This window comes from Lagenorhynchus albirostris, chromosome 2 (assembly GCF_949774975.1).
Source record: "Lagenorhynchus albirostris chromosome 2, mLagAlb1.1, whole genome shotgun sequence".
In the NCBI taxonomy this organism is placed as follows: domain Eukaryota; kingdom Metazoa; phylum Chordata; class Mammalia; order Artiodactyla; family Delphinidae; genus Lagenorhynchus; species Lagenorhynchus albirostris.
This window is the reverse complement of record NC_083096.1, coordinates 141,679,640-141,696,296: the sequence shown is the minus strand read 5'-3', so window position 1 is coordinate 141,696,296 and position 16,657 is coordinate 141,679,640. Positions and strand designations below refer to the sequence as shown.

The window sequence follows — 16,657 nt, the reverse complement described above, 5'->3', positions numbered from 1 at the left end:
GCTAAACACTATTATGCCTTCAAAGCGTAGGTACAGGCTTCAATAAACACACTTTTATCGCAAGAACACACAATCTAAAGCCAAAATAATTCGGTTTAACGTGCCCAAAATATGCTCGCCCCATACATTGTTAGAAAGAGCAGTAGGAAAAGAAATCTAAACTTTGCAGCTAATTCATTTGATGGCAGCCAACATCTCCTATCTCCCTTGGCAAGAGGGCCATTTTCTATGTTGTATTTTGCACACAGAAATCTGCATAGAGTGATTTGCATACCAAAAACACACTTGTGAAAGAAACTGTTTGCCTAGGGGCCGGGGAGACATGGGGTTGCCGGCGTAGGCTTCTATGCTCACAACAGACTAGGCTACTTGCTTTTCATTTCCCTATGCACTGCATTTCCCACAAAGGGTTATGTACTTTATGATGCATTAAAAATTAAAGCAAATAAATCCTGTATATAACCAAGAACGACCGTACAATACAACCTTAACGACAATACAACACAACACAGGCTGAATCTTTCCATGCTAACTGCCTTCCTTTACTAAGGGACTGGTAAAATAATAAGTGCTGTAATATACTGAGCTTTTATTTTATACCATGTGTTTTACATGATTTATTGCTAATTCTCACAATCAGTCTTCAAGGTAGGTGCTGAGGTTCCCCATTTTCCATATGAGGAAACCATGACTTGGGGAGGTAAGATAACCTGTCAAAGCCATGAAAAGCCAGTGGTGAAGCCAGGCTTGGAAGCCTGGTCTGATTGCTCCACCCTTTCCTGCCACCCCGCCCTCCACTGTCTCTTTTTCTCCAGTTTTGCCAAGACCATTGTTCCATTTCCGAGGGCCGAGTCTGGGGGTCTGAGGTGGTGGGGACTCATGCAGAGAAAGGTGTACCACTCAGTTTCCTGCCATTGTTTCTGACTGGAGCCTGGAAGCAGGACAGCCAGTCTCAAGGCTCAGTGAAGGTGGCCAAAAGCTAGCTCAGTGACAGACACGGGGTGAATGGGCAATGGCCTGTGATTCAGAGGATGTGTTGGGGGAGAGACAGATTGGTGGCTGCAGAAAGAAGGTACATGGTAGTTGAGATGCAATGGAACCCTCCCTCTCGGTGCCCATGCACTATCACCGATTCAGGGCCAGTCCAGCTGTATTCTTGGAAACACAAATGGTTTTGTGTGTGCTTAATTATAATGCTACTTACAGAGAATTTATCAGCAGCAAATTGGATGCTTGGTGTATTTCTTTTTTTTTTTCACATCTTTATTGGAGTATAATTGCTTCACAGTGGTGTGTTAGTTTCTGCTTTATAACAAAGTGAATCAGCTATACATATACATATATCCCCTCCCTCTTGCATCATCTCCCTCCCACCCTCCCTATTCCACCTCTCTAGGTGGTCACAAAGCACCGAGCTGATCTCCCTGTGCTATGCAGCTGCTTCCCACTAGCTATTTTACCTTTGGTAGTGTATATGTGTCCATGCCACTCTCTCACTTCGTCTCAGCTTACCCTTCCCCCCACCCCGTGTCCTCAAGTCCATTCTCTACATCTGCATCTTTATTCCTGTCCTGCCCCTAGGTTCTTCATAACTTTTTTTTTTTTTTTGGCTTGGTGTATTTCTTAAGGAAAAAAAATTGGTAGTGGCTCTTTGAAATTTGTTCATCTGATGAATCCTTTGCGTTTTTCTGGTACGCAGCATTTGAAAGAAATTGCCCATTTCTGGAAAGTCAGTGGGGAGAAAAGTGCAGAAAGAAAAGACTGAGGGTGACTACAAAAAAGGTTTACAAACATTTGCTTTCTTTTAAGATGTTTCTTTGTGTGTTTCTTCTCACCTGGTTTCTCTTTTACAGAGCACGATAGCAAACTTTAGATCTAATCATATCTCATTATCCATGGACCGTCATTGTCCAGACTCCTGGTTTTGAGACTTCATTATGGATTAGTCGCTGTTAGAAAGGAGTTTTTCTGACACTTTCAGTAATAAATCCCTTGTGATATGATCTATAGTAGCTCTGTCTCAGAGCAATTTCCAAGCTAAAGGAAGTAATGTGACAACAAGACTGTTCTGGGGGCAGGCAAATCTGGTTTGAATCCTGGTTTGGTCACTATGGTTTTACCTTACTTTGAGCCTCAGTTGCCTCCTTTGCGAAAAAAGGAAAAGAATATAAGGGCAAACCCTGGTTGCCTACCCAACAGCCATTTACCTCCTCTTCCTTGCTAACGACAACGACAAAAGAAAATCTTGGATTTGCTCAGGACTCCATGTGCCTAATCCCCGCAGATGTGTCACATTGATCTAAGTCCTCGTTCTTGTTGTCAATGATTGGTTTATAGGGGCTACAGGAAAGCATGTGACCTAATTCTGGCCTATGAGGCCAAAGGGGAAGTCAGCCAGAAGCTTGTGAGAAAGATTTTTCTCTCTGATAAGAGAGACACGTGAAGAGAAAGCCCATCTGCCTTTGCCTTCCTTGCTTCCTGATCTGGTTGCTGTTGCGGAGACGTGATGTTTGCTATGGTGGCAGCCATCTCTTGAACACAAGGGGAAACATCACGGACACACTACAGACAGCAGAGAAGAAAGACCGAGAGCGCCTAGGTCCCTGGGGACAACACTGATCTACTGAACCAACCTTGGTCCGCCTGTCTCCAGATTTCTTGTTAAAAATCAATGTCTTTATGGTTTAACCTGTTGTGTAATAGATTTTGTGTTGTTTGCAGCCAAACAAACAAAAAAAATCTTAACTTATACAAGTAACAAACTCACAAAATTTTTGTAAATAAATGATACACTGTATGTAAAGTTCTTAGCACAACGCTTGGTACGGTAAATGGTTGCTATAAATATTAGTAACAGCATTTACCAGATATAGGTAACGATCTAAAAAAGCAAAAGTTTCAAAATACAACACAGATGAATAAGATGAATGATAACTGATTTAGTGCAACCAAAAAGCTTTATGTTCTTGGTAAGGGTCGGGGGAGACATTAAGGTATGAGAAAATGATTACAGTGACAAATCCTCACATCCGGCAGTAGGATGTAACCACAGCCAGAATTCGAGCACTACTGGCGATGAAGGGACCGTGGTTCTTTGCCAGGTTTCCATCCATCCTCTTAAAAACGGACAATCACCCTGTCAGCAGCTCCGATTCCTGTCTGAAGCCTGACAATTACGTGTATTTGTGACAATTACGTGAATTAACCAGCCTTGCAAAGGGGCAGAGTTCTTTCAACTCACAGAATCTCTTTCCAGAATACCAATTTTTACTAGTATTTTCTGAAAACATGTTTTATGTCTTTATGGCAGGGAAGATAGAAATACTGATATACATATATTAAAAATATAATAATTTAGAAATATCATTTCCTTAGAAATAGCCTACCATTTTGGAGCACTGTGGTAACTCACAGGACTACCTATAGTTTAGGCATGAAATCACCAATTTTTGAAACAACCTACTAGAACACAAAGTAAAAATACAGTAAAATAACATGCGAAAGTACCTAGCTAACAGAGGTAATATCATACAGTAGATACTCAATAAATAATCTTAGAGTAAACCAGATATTTTCCTTCTCTCTATGTTTTAGTAGAGGCAAATGACAAGATTTCAAACTAACACTAAGGATTAAACACACGCACACGCATACTCACATCCATGTCCATTTATGTCTAGAGTCTGTGTACATCCATCCACAAAAGCCCTACGCCTGCTCTAGCTATTCAACAAGCATTGATTTTCATAGCTGATGGCCCATGAGGCTTTACAAAGCTTTGTGCAGAAGCTTTACAAAAAATTATTTACAAAATAATCCCTAAATTATTAATCATATTCAGTACATTATAAAAGAGAAATGAATCAAGGATTATAAACAAAAGGGGATTTTAAACCACCAATTCCTGCATGTTTCTGGTTAACTGAGGTTTTCTTGGACACTATACACACACCTGCTTTTCTCAAAATCCATCTGTTCCCCTTTCTTCCTTACAATAGAGAGCAAAATTGTTGGTGCTCAACACCTTACATTGTGAGATGATTCTCCAAAATTAATCATCTCTGCGTCACTAGAAACCAAGAGATTTTTCATTCCTTAGAGGCAATTTCCAGCCTTCACAACATGGTGGATTTTTTCCTACTCATTTATATGGAATTTAACACGTCACAGACAGCAGTTTACATTTGGAGCTGTAGTCTTCACTTGATTGAGGAAGATAGAGGTAAGGGCTGTACTTTAAGGAAGAAATAGATATTTAAGGTGCATTTTATAGTCTCATGATATTTTTATAACAGCTTTATTGAGATATAATTCACATACCATGAAATCCACCCTTTTAAAGTGTGTAACTCAACAGCTTTTACTATACTCACAAAATAGCGCAGCCATCACCACTGATTCCACAACACTTGCATCGCTCCAAAAAGAAATCCCGTACCCATTATCAGTCACTCTCATTCCTCCCTTCCATCCCTCAACTCCTACTCCAGCCCCTGGCAACCACTAATCTACTTTCTATGGGTTTGCCTAATCTGGACGTTTCATATAAATGGAATCATACAACGTGTGATTATAGCAAAGACCTACTTTGCCATAAGTAGGTCTACCTCCTACTTATCCTCTAGGTATCACCTCAAATGCCACTTAGATGTACAATCTTACAACACCCTACACTTCTTTGCAGCATTTGCACAATTGCAAATTTTTTTCCACTAGACTTTAAGCTCCACAAGGGCAAAGACCGTGTGTTGTGCTCCTCATGAGAACTCCTCTGCCTAGAACAATGGTTGGCACATGGTAGATGTTGATCAACAGTCTTATAGACTGGGGTATGGGCAGAATTAGCAAATTGCCTCTAAAATTTTGGATACTCTATAACTGAAGGTCTCAAAATATGCTAACTAAAATGGACACACATACAAACAAATCTTAGTTATAATTACATCGTTAGCATCCTCTCTACTCACTGACCCATCCAAATAATAGCATTCAGGAAAACAAGACAAAGCTTTATAAATAATACTAAAATTTAAATTTCCTTTCAAATAGTTCTTTGCTCATGATTTAAAAAATAATTGATCTTTAAGACCACATAAAACAAGCATACTTTAATTGAATGGTTGCCTATCAAAATGTGATCTTCTGACTTCAGAAAATTATTCTTGCCTTTGAAAGGATCTAAAGAAAAACTTTCTAAAGACACACTTGTACAGCAAGGAAAAATCCTCAGAACATGAATACTTTGATTCTCTCCAGTCTGCATCAGTGTGGTTTAACATGTAAATATGGCCTTTGTTTTTCAAGATTTTACCTATTCTCTTTATTCACTTCTCAAAAGACAGATCAATGGACGAGATTACAGCTCCCTATCATGAAATTAATCTCAAATACTTGAAAAAGCTACTTTTAATCACCACCTGGGGGAAAAGATAAATAGGCCAAGCTAGCTTTTTTAGCTGTAGGAACTAAAGCTTAGAGGAAAAAATTAGAGAATATGATAGGGTAAAGCCTCTTGTTGAAACTGCAGTACCACAAATTTTTTAAAAATTAAAATCACTGTTTTTATGATCATCAGTCCCTTCAAGTTAGGGATGAGGCACTGACCTCGTGCCAGAAATAATTTAAATATTAAATTAAATGTATTTAAGTAGTTTGCGGTTTGATCACTTCTAAGTTATTACACAATAGGTTTTTCACAATTGAGACACATTACAAACTTTCCATTAGTGCAAAATTAGTAAAGTTTTATAGTATATACAAATAGAAGATTTGAAAAATATAGTTTTTGAGGTATTAGAAAAAGCAATTTATGAAAAGTATAGTCATTGGTTATGTCAAGGTGCTGAGCTAGAGTGATGAAGAAAATGTGGATTCTGATTCAGACTGTATCAATTATTAGCTTTATGAGCAAGTTACCTAGCTTCTGAGTCTGTTTCTTTACATATAAAATGGACTACTTCAAAGATTGAGATTGCATGAAAACGAATATAAAATGTCTAATAATACCAGACATAATCTATGGCTTTTCTAATTCTAACAGATATGCACGATTTCACAGAGTGGTAATTACAGACAAGGTAAAACACTGAATAGAAGTTTAAATTGTTCCAAGGGAATAGTAACTAGAAAAAAACACCTCATGACTCTGAACTCACATTATCTTTCTTAAATTATGTTTTATTCTTTATTGTTAGCTACCATGGTCCCTATTTATTCAGACATTTGTAAACTACCATGAACAAAAAAAGGCAAATAGAAATCTAGGGACTGGGACTTCCCTGGTGGCGCACTGGTTAAGAATCTGCCTGCCAATGCAGGGGACATGGGTTCGAGCCCTGGTCCGGGAAGATCCCACATGCCGCGGAGCAGCTAAGCCCACGTGCCACGACTACTGAGCCTGCATGCCACCTACTGAAGCCCGCGCGCCTAGAGCCAGTGCTCCACAACAAGGGCAGCAAGAGAAGCCACCGCAATGAGAAGCCTGCGCACCACAACAAAGGGTAGCCCCCACTCGCCACAACTAGAGAAAGCCCGTGTGTAGCAACGAAGACCCAACACAGCCAAAAGTAAATAAATAAATTAATTAAAAAAAAAAAGAAATCTAGGGACTGAATATGAAAACTGCTGACCCAAACTAAGTAAACCCATCCTCTCAACCATGTCCATAACAGTAAGAATCATGCCAAACAGTTCTCCTTAGATTATACTTGTCTAAACATACACATTGTATATTACAGAAATTATCTGGTGTTGTCAACAGAACAATCATGAAATACCACAGACCAGAATAATCGGTCTCCCACTTTCTTAAAACTCCATAGATTTTGTAGCAATTCCTTAAATTAAATTACATTAGAAAGCAATTTACTTAATAAATTATTGACCAACGAAACTTCCTACAAACATTTTACACTAGTCAAAAATATATGTTTTAAAACTTTGCAAAAATGAAACTGCACAATTTATTTCCTCAAAATTTATCATTCTCCTTCCTTGAGAACTTTTCTTTTCCACAAACCTGGACATTAACTTCCTAGGGAAAGTGAAAGTGTCTTAAAAATACATAATGACCTGTCTCCTGCATCCTCCCTAACAAAATAGGAGCGCTAAATATAAATTTCATTGCATCTCATTCACAAGTTCTGACTTTTTTCCTCCAAGCTCTTTATTATCCAGTCAAGACGTTCAAACATACTTAGACACATTTTTTCTGTTAACCACTAAACGGTTTACTATTACATAGTTAAAACATTAACATATCCTAAGTTTGTGGGTTTTTTTGTTTTTTTTTTTTTTTTGCTGTAAGCGGGCCTCTCACTGTCGTGACCTTTCCCGTTGCGGAGCACAGGCTCCAGACGTGCAGGCTTAGTGGTCGTGGCTCACGGGCCCAGCTGCTTCGCGGCATGTGGGATGCTCCCGGACCGGGGCACGAACCCGCGTCCCCTACATCGGCAGGCGGACTCTCAACCACTGCGCCACCAGGGAAGCCCAAGTTTGTGGTTTTTAATACAAGTTGTTAGGGCAATTGTATAACATTTTGGTAAATCATATCAAATATCATATTGAAGTTTATTTCTTATTCACATTCTACAAACATCTCTAATTCACAGAATTTCACTAATTTTATAGTTTCCCCAGTCAGAGATGTGAAGGCTACAGAAAACTGAAAACGTGCCTTATAACTTCAATAAATTTTATGAACCTCAACCACTGTAAAGATCAACGAAATATCTACCACATTAAATGAATGACATTTGTTACATTAAAAGTGAGATTTTTTTCCTTTCAAAATTACAAACACCATTCTTTAATATTTAACCAAAATTTGTTGGAATTTGTAGGGGTGTGTGTGTGTGTGTGTGTGTGTGTGTGTGTGTGTGTGTGTGTGTTTAAATGTCAGGGTGGTATGATTTTCTTTGGATGTATGGCTGTTGAAAGCTGAGTTGTACAAAAGAAATCTTTAGAGAACAGAGACTTTTCTTTACATACTTATTCCCAGAGCCTGCCCTTCATCTCGTTTTGGTTTTCCACATTGATCCAATTGTAGCACTTCCTGGAGCGAGCTAGGTTCTAATCAGCAACATCAGGAAGAGAATAGGACAAAGCCAAATGAGAAAATGCAGATTTCATGTCATGCTCTTTGAAAACAGTGAATGCTTTCTAAGCTCTCAGGCAATGTAAGTCACAATTTAACGTTTAATAATTTTTACCTGTAATGGACATGAGCAGGAAATACGGAATGGGTCCTTTATCTGTTCAATAGGTGCACGATTTCTACTGAGATGAGCACCATGTAGCAGAATTTTACTTTGCTCTCTGTCCCACATAGTTGTGCTGACCTTAAAACCTCATTAGTAGGCTACTCAGTAGTGATGCTTGGATAATCTCCACCGAATGGTGAATCAAAGAAGATGCAATCTAGAGGCACGAAATCACCTAACGTTACTTCCTGTTAAGAATTTTTTCCTTATGATTGTGGAAAAGCTATTGAGTTAAAGCAACCATGCCGACTCCCCAAAGATAATGGTTCAAACCCCCAAAAGAAACGGTTGCAATTCTATTGGATTGCCAGAAAGAAGGAATCAATCGCTTAAAGAAAAGTCGGTCTGCACGTTAAGTCCCCTCTCCACAAACGTTAACATCCTACACACTAGTGTTGTTTGAATGCAATCCCGCACCGAATCGAAATACTGGCCAACAGTGGCCACAGGAGTCGTCCAATCCACGCCTACTTCGCTTCTTTAGGGATTCGGGTGTTTGACGGACCGGAGGGCGAGGCAGCTTGAAACAGACCTTGACCGAGTCACAGATGAACCACTGCAGCGCGGTCAGGGTGCCGATCATGATGATCCGGGCAAACAGGCCCTTCAACACGGCCCCGAACCCCAGGTTGTGGAGAACCTCAAAGGCCGTGCTGCTGCCTTTCTCCTTGTTCAGAACGGACATGACGGAATCGGCCGGGTGGGACACGACGGCGCAGAAGACGCCAGCTATGTAGCCGGCCGCGAAGGTCACGGCCAGCTGCTCAGCTTTGGTGTACTGGCTCTGCGGCTTGGGCACCACGTACCTGGAGAGCGCCTCGACGGTGTGCTCGAAGCAGGTGAACTTCATCATGGTGTAGGGGATCTGCCGCATCCAGCGCGGCGCCACCCCTTTGTAGAAGGCCCACCGGCCCTCCTCACCGTACATCCTGGGGGCCGCAGCCTGAGGCGGCCAGGTACAGGCTGCTTCTCCACTCTTGGCCCTTCTCCTGGCCCAGGAGCTGCGCGTAGCTGATCTATACGGAAGACCTCGTACAGGCCGAACTTGAAGAGGCCCTGCAGGGAGTAGCCCAGGAAGGTCGGGGCCCAGCCTCGGGCCAGGCCGCGCAGCCCGTCGTTCCGCACCGTCACGCCGAAGCCGCTCAGGATGCCCTTGTACTTGCCGGGGTCCACCTGCATGCGGCACTTCACCAGGTCCAGGGGCACAATGGCCGTGTGCGTCAGCCCGCAGCTCAGCATCCCGCCCAGGCCGCACAGCTGCAGGTACTTCGTGGAGCTGTACTCATAGCTGGGTTCCTCCACAGCCGCCGCCCAGGACCTGCCCTTGAGTCGGCCCGCGCTTCTCACCTGCAGGGTTCGGTAAATGCCAGCGTCACACGTGGCCGAGCTCGGTCTACTCACACACTCCCCTCAGCCGGAGCTCCTTCCTCCCTCAGGGGCCCCGGTGCATTGCGCATGCATCTGAGTTTACCCCCGAGATCCCGCCAACCCAAAGGTCAGGGTGAGGGACAGGCCGGCCGGCGCCCACAGGGCTTCAGTCGTGCTCTACCTAAACCTGTAACAACCTCTACCATCAGCTGGGCTGCTTTGGGGCTGCAATCCCACTCCTGAAATTTTAAGTAGGGGCATCGCCCCGCCCCTCACCTCCAGGACCGCCCTTCGCCCCGCCCTCATGCCTTCAGGCGAATGGGCTTCTGATAACGGCAGGAATCCCGCCCTTCAGCCCTTCTTAGCCAATGGTCAGTGGTCCCTAGGTCTCACTTTCGCTGGTGGGTAAGGCTTTCCGTGCCCAGAGTGGCTTCTGTCCGGCTCAGCCGCTTAGTCTAATACAAAGATGCTAAAAAAGTAAATCAACAAGTACAAACATGAGTAAACACATGAATAGGCAAGTAAATAGATAAGGAGGTGAGTGAGAGGGCGAAGAGTCGCCATGCACCGTTGCCTTCCTGAAAGGCTTTTCTGGAGTCCTCACTCAACTGCCCGCTTATGGTAATGGTCATCTCCATGGCCACAGAGTGTTCTATGGAGGGAATGGGCAGAGAGAACCAGGAACCTGGCGTTGGAGGCCCAGCTTCCGGCCTTACCTAACATTCTTTTGCAGATGGGAAGGATATCTCCCTCCAACACCCACACTCCACTCTTGTTTCCCTCCAAGAGTTGTGAAGGTTTAGGAAGCATGGAGGTTCTCACTAAATTGAGAGAGGGTGCTGATTATTTTCATTCATTAGGTATTTTTTTCATTGACTACTGAATCCCTGCCATGATTCTGGAGTTTACGAAAGTCAGAAATCCTCTCTCCTCTTAGGGAGCTTGCAGTCTCATTGGCCTGGAAAATGAGAACTAAATGACTCCACGTGTAAATAAGTAGCATATATTCATTCATTCACTCACTGTGTGCTGGCCCCTATGCAGGATTAGGGGTTTAGCAAAGAGCCGGACATATTTTTTGCTTACGTCTAAACAAGGAGATTAAAAATTGGTATTGTGTGATAAGTATTATGACAGGAGTTTGAATAAAGTTCTGGATGAACAAGGAGGGGCAACTAATTCTGCCTGATGAATTTAAGAAGACTTCTCAGAGGTCTTGAAGGATGAGTAGGAGTCAGTTATATAAAGAAAAATGGAAAAATAATTCCAGGTTAGGGGAAACATGAGTGCATGACCCACTGAGGAGAGGTGAGTAATTTGGCATGGTGGAAACCAGCAAGGGTTGAGTCTGAAAAAAATAGAATGGGGTCAGATTAGGGAAAGCCTTAATACCTGTTCAGGACTTTGACTTTTATCAAGTAGGGAGGCCAGTGTTTCTCAGAAGTGTGATCCATAGACCACCTCCATCAGAATCTTCTGGAGAATTTTATTTAAAATCCCTGATCACACCCTAGACCCTCTGAATGAGAATCTGAGAGTAGGACTATGCAATTTTAATAAGCTCCCTTGGGTGGATTCTTCATGAAACTTCACTAAAGTTTGAAAGCCACAGAATGTGGATGATGGGAGGTCAAGAATTTTTTAAGGTTCTCTGACTAGTAATTCAACACATATCCTGGATGTGTATACAACTCTGAAAATTCATCAAGCTGTACGTTGAAGATTAGTGCTCATTACACACTTTACACATGTTATATCATAATTATTTTTTTAAAAATTGGCTGGTATAAAATTCTAACCACAAACTAGGGATGATGGCCAGAGGGAAAGCAGAGGCAGATACAAGACTTCTCAATCAGCAAGTCTTATTGAACTCGTTTCCTTATTGTAGCATTTTTTAAAAAAATTAGTTTATTAATTTATTTATTTTTGGCTGCATTGGGTCTTCATTGCTACCCGTGGGCTTTCTCTAGTTGTGGTGAGTGGAGGCTACTCTTCGTTGCGGTGCACTGGCTTCTCATTGCAGTGGCTTCTCTTGTTGTGGAGCACGGGCTCTAGGCTCACGGGCTTCAGTAGTTGTGGCTCACGGGCTTAGTTGCTCTGCAGCATGTGGGATCTTCCCGGCCCAGGGCTCAAACCCGTGTCCCCTGCATTGGCAGGCAGATTCTTAACCACTGTGCCACCAGGGAAGCCCCTATTGTAGTCCTATACCAATGTTAATTAATTAAACAAGGCCCTTAGACTGAGAGGACTTTAATGCTTTGGCAATTTATGTAAGGAAACCAACCAGCTAGGCTGTTTGTGATTGGTTTTGATTTTCCAAATAAGGCAAACGCTTAAGCTATAACCAATCAAATAATTTTCTTGCTCTGCTTCAGCATCTCTATAAAGTCTTTCCCCTTGTTCCTGTCACCAGAGCACTTCTAAATATTTCCTGTTTGGTGCTGCTAAACGATGCTGATTAAGATCCACTTTTGTTGTAAAGCAATTATACTCTAATAAAGATGTTAAAAAAAAAAAGATCCACTTTTGCTCAAATAAACTCTTAGAATATTTAATATGCTTCAATTTATCTTTTAACACCAGGAATTTCAGTATTAAAGAGAAGACTCTCTCCTTGAGTCATAAGAGAACAATGAAGTGTTAAAATATCCCATGCTGACGAAATCAGGGCTTCCCAAAGTATGTTCCTGAGGATATAGGTCCACTTGAAAAAGGTCAGTGGTCCAGCAAGTTCTAGGGGCATTTTGTACTAGAGCATTCATTCTCAACTGAGGTGATAGTATCCCCAAGGCGGTGAAAATTGGTTCTTAAGGGGCCAAAAAATCTTAGTACAGTGGTTTGAGACCTTCCAAAACTCAACTCTACCCAAAAAAATCTTATTCCTTGTTATTTAATTTCCATGTTGGGGGAGGAGAGCAGGGAGGGTCAGGGGGATAGAAAAAGGCCATTAGGGAAAGAAAGTCTAAAAAGGATGTGGGAAGGGAAGGCCAATAATGAATAAAAGATTAAGGAACACTAGAGCTTCCTCTTGCAGATTCCCTTCTTAAAGAGACGTTCTATAGTAAAGAACTTTACTTTGTTAACTTAGGGTTCCCTAATCTTACTGGATCTCAGAAGCCCTTTTTATATTATACCTATTCACATTTCACAGACGTAGTCTTCCGTGGAGCATATTTGGGGAACTGCTGAACTCTATCCAAAAATGAAGTTTAGAGAAAAAAAGGAGAAAAGAGGACCAGAGTAATAATAGCAATTACCGTTTACTTAGGCCTCTGTTTCCTAAAGGTGCAACTTGTATGTTTTGCTAACATGTAACACAGGTCACCAGCTATTTTGTGAAAACTGAGCTTAAATCAACTTATCTCATTCATATGAGATACTTGTTCTTTACCGTTAAGATGTTGCTAAATAAAATGTACAAGTTGAAGAAACCAATCTAGAAATCTTCAGGACCAGAATTTTCTTCGACAATTCTTAGTTCAATAACTAAGCCATAAAGTCAGAAACAACTGGAAGTAGCCTATAAAAATATTTTGGCATTACAGAGCACAAAAACCACCACTATTAAGTTTATCTCCTTGGTACTTATGTAACGTAGGGCAACATTTCTGTCTTGAAATCATTATTACACTTTTGCTGTATTCTCCCTGCTAACTTGAGTTGAACAGTAGACCTTTCCACAGGGCCAGATGTAGACTTCTATGTTTTCTTATTTGTTATACTTAAAGAGAAGAAAGTTAAAATGTGCTCATTCATTCAACAGAATTTTACTAAACTTCTATTATGTGCCAGGCATATTTTGAATTCACATACCAAAGCAGAGCTAATCTACATTGTCCTCAGACAGAATTTTCATGAGCTCTAAAACAGAATCACAGAGTTCCCAGATAAAACAGCAAACACTTCTCAAGTACCTGCTCTTTTCCAGGTGAGGTAAATATCTCTAATCCTTACAACAACTGTACAAGATAGATATTCTTCCCATTTTATAAATATAAATGGCGGACACTGTTGTCTACCCAAAAACCAATTGCCTATTCCTCTTTGCTACAGAACCTCTGTTTGTTCAGGTATCTAGCAGATATCCTGTGATCTCTACATCATATTTGCTCACTTTCTTCTCATGACATTTTAACTTGCAGGTAGGGTATTTGATTTTGGGCCATAAATACTTAGGCCCATTGATGGTTTCTCTGTTCCAATTACACAAGTATATATCTGTGAACGATGTCCTTACCCCTATGTCCATGTGTTTGTGTATGTCTTTCCATTTTCCTCTGCCAGTTCATGTCATTTTTCAGAATCAGAGACAGAGTATGTATGTCAGAAAACTTTCCTTTATTAACCTACCTCCTTTGTGTTTTTCTGGTAATTACAGTTTAGTTTGCCAGACATTTATTTGTATTTAATCTGGACTGCCATTTTAAAAAACTGTAAAGGAAATACTTCAGATGAGACTGTAAGAACACAGCTTACTTTGTTTATGTTTCAGGTCATGATTCGGTGTTCTATCCAGTCTCCGTGGGCATTGGCCGACTCACTTATCAGTGACAGTGAACTGGAGTAGTTGCTTGAGTTATTTTCTTAGCTTTAACATATACAATGAACTTAAGCAGGTAACTTCATCCCCCATCGTGAATCTCTATATCCATCATAAACATTTAGAGAATACAATTTTTGGTATGTCGTTTTTAAAAAAAAGCACATGAAGGACATTGAAATTAATAAATTTAAGTTCTTAGGAACTGAATGGGAAGGGGAATTCAATGTTTATTAAACACCACTATGCGTAAGACACTATGTATAGTGGAAAAAGCCACAAGCTTTGGGCAGAAATAAATTCTGAGTTCACCTTTTTTTCTAGCTGTGTGACCTTAGACAAGTTATTTAGCCCCTTTCTGAGCTCCAATTTATGTATGTATTTTTGACATCTGTAATTAGGACTAATTATAACCTTTTAGAGTTCTTATAAGAAGAGAGTATGCACACAAAACATCTAGCCCAGTGCCCTGTGCATTAATGAGCATCCCATGAATGTCAATTCTGTTACCTGTCCCCCTTTTCTGGTCCTCCTTAATCCTCTCAGAACCCATGTTTCTGTGATGCCATAGTCTCTGCTCTTTCCCCTCCACTTGAGTGGATGATTTATTCTGTTAACTAAATTCCAACTGACTTAGACGGTTTAGGACAGGAACTGAAGAAATTCTAAGTGTCAGAAGTGTGAACTTCTTTGACAATGCCCCAGGACATGTCATGGCATAAAACAAGTAGGACAGAGGTTGCTCTCCTGTGGCACAGCAGAGGGGGCCACAGAGAGGAACAGGACAGACAACCGGGTGGCCTTTTTCCTTTTCCAAAGTGACTCTTCCAGCCTAGTGCCTTATTCAACTGAATTCTAGCTAGGTCTGCCACCTCATCCCAGTTTGTCCCAGACTTTCCTGGTTGTAGCACTGAAAGTCCAGTGTCCCTGGAACCCTCTCAGTCTCAGGCAAATCAGGACAGTTGGTCACTGTACTTACAGGAGTCTGAGCTGTGCTGGTGGCTTCCAGCCACTACCAGTGTGCTGCGGCATAAGAATCACTGGCTTTGGAGCCAGGCAGCCCTGGGCCCAAATCCCGGCTCGTTGCAACTCTAGCTATGAATCTTACAAAAGTTATCTTTCTTGAACCGCAGTTTCTAGATCTGTAAACTTCATCCTATTCTTTCCTGAATTTGTAATGAACTTCATATTATTACTAAATTAAATGATAGCACAGTGCTTGCAATGTTATAGGCCCTCAGTGAATGTTAGTTCTTTCCTTCCTGACTTCCACATACTTAAGAGGGTTTCATTATCCCCTTAGGTACCATGTCTCTAAAAATCCCTGATTCAAGGAAGGGAGGTGGCCCATTGGACAGCATGGGGCACTGTTGCCACTATTCCTCTCTTTCTACCCGCTGCTCTGCATTCCCCCCATCCTCACACCAAAGCAATGAAGCTTTAGTAAACCACTGATCAAAGATGGCTAAACTCTAAACCCACACTTGGTTTTAACTTATCTAAATGTGTCCCACATGCCTGCAATAATGTTCAGGGTGTATCTGGACCATTTTAAATCTTGTACATTTAATTTATAATCCTCCTCTCTCCAGGAGGTTTGTGATGTGCCAGGGGGTCAAATGTTTATTCTTAGAATTATTTAACCCCAATCAACTAATCATTCTAAAGAATTGTATACTTTTTCCCCTTTTTTGCTTGACCAGATTGGAAACAATGACAGGCATTTAACTGAGATTTATTTGTAAAACTCTGTCAGATTGGGAATTACAGAGTTCTTTAAATTGTCTCTTAAAATAAATATTTCTGATTTATCTGGCAAGTTAAAGGGGGAAAAGCAACAATCTCCAAACTCAGTCTAACCATGTTTAAAGAGAATGTTGTGGGAGGTAATAATCCCTATATGTTTGGATGAAAATCGTTCATAACAGATCTTCATGCCTTTTTGTTTGTTTGTTTAAGGAAGTACTTGTGTGAAGCAACGTTAGTGCTCCTAGTGGGAATAACTGTTTACCTGTGGTGGGTTCTGGAGAGGGAAGTACATACATCAAGTACTTTTTAAGTTTCCAGAGTTCTTAACAATATTAAATTTCCAAAGAACTCCACTGATCAAGCAGCATGTACATAATCTACCTGTGCCCTTTAATAGGAATCTTAGGAGAATCTGATGGACTATGCATCACAGTAATGGTGTAACCTTAGTATATAATGACACCCTTCTTTCTTTCCGAGTTTACACAGCAGTTTATTGGTAATTTATAGCTAACAAGATAAATATGAAAATATTCCTATGAAAATAACATCAATGCATCTGCAGATTCAAAATGCAAACTAGAGCTTTATTAGACTCTTCTAGCTAACATATTCTAGTAGTCAGATAAATATTTCCAATTGTAAAGCATGAGTGTTTTGATCCCATTGGAAAGGCCCGAAATGACAAGGAGTACATTCAAGTTAGTGAAGGTAATGTAGCCAACATGAGGAAGGG

General features: G+C 41.0%; 1 pseudogene; it reads right to left on the bottom strand.

Annotated features, from left to right (window-relative positions):
• Nucleotides 1-11,083, bottom strand: part of LOC132515546 (solute carrier family 25 member 3-like) — a 93,342-nt pseudogene extending 82,259 nt beyond the window's left edge.
• Nucleotides 11,084-16,657: the final 5,574 nt, after the last annotated feature.